Source organism: Varroa jacobsoni, unplaced genomic scaffold, assembly GCF_002532875.2.
Source record: "Varroa jacobsoni isolate VJ856 unplaced genomic scaffold, vjacob_1.0 scaffold_706, whole genome shotgun sequence".
Classification (NCBI taxonomy): domain Eukaryota; kingdom Metazoa; phylum Arthropoda; class Arachnida; order Mesostigmata; family Varroidae; genus Varroa; species Varroa jacobsoni.
Genome location: NW_019213608.1, coordinates 158,813 through 163,141, shown reverse-complemented (window position 1 = coordinate 163,141; position 4,329 = coordinate 158,813). Strand labels below are relative to the sequence as shown.

The window sequence follows — 4,329 nt, the reverse complement described above, 5'->3', positions numbered from 1 at the left end:
CTTGCGTTTGCTACGGGTTCTTTGTTGCCAGCTGTACGACATCAAGGCTGAAAGAGTGAGGCAGACTGAATTGCCAGTTCCATCGTCGACGAAACACCAAGCCTATGAGTAAGCTGCTCGAGAGCTGCATCAGTTTTGTTTCAGCGTAAAAACACGTTCCTTCAAAGCTGCGTTTGGAAGTTATTTTTAAATCCCTTGTTTGTATTATCGTTAGCTAATCCCGGAACGATTTCCGGTAAAACAAGCTGCTTTCTCCTTTATTATCGTTCCTCAGATATCGGCAACGTAAGCGCGACGTCAATCCTTGTGCTCCGTGACTTCAACAGAAGTTCGTTTTAGCTATACTCACCGCGGAACTCCAAGTTACATACCTCTGCAACAATAATGTTAACACATTAGTATATTCGACTACGCGCTAGTGTTTACGGGTCAGCGTTTTAGTAAGCATATCTCGCCTGGAATATTTTTGGTGAAATCCTTTTATGTATTAAAGAAAAATCATATATCAAAAGCTGGTTATACAATATGATGCTCGTGACCGTCATCAGACCAATCTCTGATGAATGGAGCATCATTTTTTGGAAATCAATTTTGTAGAAGAGTACTAGGTTTTCGTGTACTTACTTGCCTACGCATTGTTGGAACGAATAAATATTTAATACTAAGCACGAAGAAACGTTTTTTTTTTTTCTAAAAGCACGACGTTTAAAGGTTATTTATTATTAAAGTTTGCATTCGTATTTAGCGAACAAATCGAAGCAGTATTACAGAACAAAAAAGATCAACAAAATTATCGGCTTTCGTCGGCTAGATGCCGATTTTTCACTGGGCTTGTGTTGCCCCGTTGGCTTGCCTTCCAGTGCGTAGTCCAAATTGCAGAGCATTCGGAGGCCTATTTTGTATTTTGAATACCAAAGATAGAGTATTAAATAGCGTACATTATGCTCTGTGTTAAAAACTAAATCATGTACTCCTAAGTAACACCCGTGATATAAAAGGCTTCTGGGGCAAAGGTCATAGATCAATGTCGACTACACAAATGGTACCAACTATCCGCATATACAGGTCCGTCAGCAACTATTCCAAGGAAACCTTAACCTACTTAAAGAGACGGTAAATTTTCTCTAATGCTCTATCGAAGGTGACGAGCTTGTACGGGAATGATATGTTTACAAAAATACAGTTACTTAGACATCGCTTTAATGGGTAATCTCAGATCGATGAAAACCTTTATGTCAATATTTTTATGAAGATCACATTACGCGGCCGCCAAGATAGATCTGAACTTTAAGAGAACAGATCGTGGATTTTTTACTGTTAGAGTGTATCGGCTCATACATCGTTACTTATATGCAGTTTTTTTTTTTGCATAAAAACTTGCTATTCACGTTACCTCGACCCCGTATTCGTCTTATCTAGATTCCTGTGGAATTAGCTTCTCCTTATTTTAAACTGAAAAAACACCAGGATAGCAAGGGCTTAAAGACCATCGAAATAACTCCAGATAAAGCGAAAGGCAAGCTCGGGTAAATTCCCGCGATCGAGCGCAAGATCTATTTTCAGGACTGCAAAAAATTACGATATGTTTACATTGAATTTGGTGTATATTAGAATAAAGAACTGAGACTAGGACAAATGAGACATGTGTAGTTAATGCAAAGCTAAACTGTCGATACTTTGAGCTTAACGCTATAAAATAATTGTATGTCCTTCATTCAAGGTACAGCTGCATAATAGAGCCAGCATTTTTTTTTGCTAGCGTTGCCCACAAAAATAAACGAAGCGATTCAAAAAAATGAGCTATGATGAGAAGCTTCTCTACCACCTCGTGGAAACCAGGGGGCTTGTGTCTAGTACAGTTGCTATGCCGCAAGCGGGGTTGGACAGGTATTTGGTACTTCTTCACGCACCACGGCCCTTCATACTGGAGTGATGGTGGAACTCGGAATCTGTACAGTCGTCAGAAGGAGACAGGACACAAATAGAAGACTTCGCCGCGAGAAACTATCTTCGGCGGAACAGACGTCGGATCTACATTCCAGCGTTGCAGTGCGGAATGCTGGAGGTAGAAGCCCTTTGTGTCAGATCGGCATAGCTATATCACTAGATGGCCAAGTTGATGCTAAGGTCAGAATACTAACAAAGGGTCTCTTATTAAGATATTACAAGGGTATTTTCTTTCTCGGCTAACCCTCAGGAGAGAGTACTGCACAGCTGCCAGTTCTGGAGTCTACGAAACGCCTATGACCTTTACTGAATGAAGCCGCGTCCATCGGACCGTGCAGCTAACAGTGCCGACCGAAGCATGTGTTTTTAGATTGGCCATAAACCCAGCAACCTCAGCCGCTGTGAAAACACTGCGCCGCGTCAGACGCGGTTCGGTGGGGTAAGGTGCAGGAGCAGTTCCGACAGCATTATTTCGGATCGATCGTTAAATAATTGATTAGTCGATTTACTCCTTAAACCACTCCGTAATTATGATCTAGCCAATAAGAAAGACTGCTAATAGGTCAGTCTACATCAGATAAGGGCATAATTTAAGTCAGTTAACTTAATCGACTGATCGTCGATTTTTTTTTTAATGGTATTTTGTGAAAAAAACTTTTAAGCCACACCACTCGTTCGATTAACACTAATCAACCTTCCGGTCGTACGCTGACTTTAAATTACAGGCTAATGCGCATTGCTCGTAATCGTCAGGATTAGTAATGCAACTCCATACGCGCATCATGACTGGTATCTAGTGTTCTTCCATGTGTCTTGTCTCGCATTTAAATGAAGCTAATAGTAAAAAACGTGTGCAAACTTGTTCTTCTTGTTCGTTTGTCCCTTTTGGTCATTTTATTTGCGGGAACAGTTTAGTACCATAGGATAACGTATCGCGGGGTTGTACCTGGTCCTGTTGCATTTTGAACAATGAGTCCTATTTCGTACGCTAGCTGAGTGTTATTATTGGTTTTTCCGTGCTCGTCTGACAGCCGATCCGGATCAGTAATGATTTGTAATCTTTAGCACATTTTTGGTAACTCTTGTAGGGGTTGTCCATCTGAAATAGAGTTTTAGACGGTGGCACGAAATTCGGAATTTGTATAGTATTGATAATCTCGTTTGATGGAAGGTAGCGCCTTGTGTAGGAAATATAATATTATACGATTCCTTAAAGGGACGGCATTTCCCAGTGACATGAAAAAAATCACCTGATATTTTCTAAAAGGCCTTTGATAGTTGTGTACAATTCATCCAGTTCTGCAACCATTTGTACATTATTTAATACTTAACCAGCTGTTCCTAATGGCCTACCCTTCAAACAAGTTGTTTCCACAATTAAACGTTAATTTTCTATGGTGTTTGAGTGACATGAGCTTTAACGATAATGTGGTAAATATACAAACTTTTGTTGCCGCTAAATTTTGTTCGAAACGTTCCTGCTGACGATCATTTGCCCCACGCTTGCCATTGGTTCATTCTGCAGGTTCAGCAACTTTCCCCCCCTCTCGCTCTCTCTCTCTCTCTCTCTCTCTTGACATCTCGATCCTTCTTGGCAGCTCTCCTCGACCTTGATATTATTCGCTATAACGGAGAGAATTGTATTGAGCCTAATGATTTGTTCTATTGTATGATTTGAAAATAGTATAACTCGTATCAGAAATTGTTTTTTTTTTTAAAAATAAAATAAATTCTAAATAATTCGCAGCATAAGTTTAATAGAGGTTCGACGTGTGAGTAAAAATAATTTTTCAAGAAATATTGTTAAGATGACGTAATACATAATAGTAGCATAATACAATAAAGAACTACGGAGGCCACATATTCTATAACGACCCTGAGTTGTGAGTTTTGTTTGCTGGTTAGCTTGTCTGCCCTGCTCGAGCTGTTGTTTTTCCTCTTGGAAAAAGTACGTATACAGAATGAAACCGTAGCAAGCCAGAAAAAAGTTCAGCTTCACCTAATTGTTTCAAAAAATCGATTTGGGCAACCAGCCAGACAGACCAGTTCAGTTATAGATGCATGATTTAACGGTACATATCTACTATAAGAAATGTTTTCCACGACGAGCACACAAGTATAAAGTGCTGTCGAAGGTGAAATTTAGCTTAACGCTTGGATTGCGCTATGTATTTGCGTAATTTATCGAGCCTCTACGCATAAGTACGCATCTAGCGTAAGGTGGTGGCGGCGGCCAACAGTAGCAGGGTAACGGCCTAATTGTAGCGGGAATACTAATAATGGGACAATTAGCACCGGGAATTCGGCAACCGCTGCTGGGTTTCATGAGTACAACTGGGCCGGGTTTGTACGAGCATGTTGCCGTTTGTTATCACTTAAAGT

The 4,329-nt window shown here is 40.3% G+C and overlaps 1 long non-coding RNA gene across 1 annotated transcript in view; it reads right to left on the bottom strand.

The window, feature by feature from the left end:
• Positions 1–2,735: 2,735 nt before the first annotated feature.
• Positions 2,736–4,329, bottom strand: part of LOC111262838 (uncharacterized) — a 4,216-nt gene continuing 2,622 nt past the window's right edge. The window contains exons 3-4 of the long non-coding RNA XR_002681883.2: positions 3,393–3,570; positions 2,736–3,046 (exon numbers count right to left, since the gene is read on the bottom strand). This is a non-coding gene — a long non-coding RNA (uncharacterized LOC111262838). The remainder of the gene's footprint in view (positions 3,047–3,392; positions 3,571–4,329) is intronic.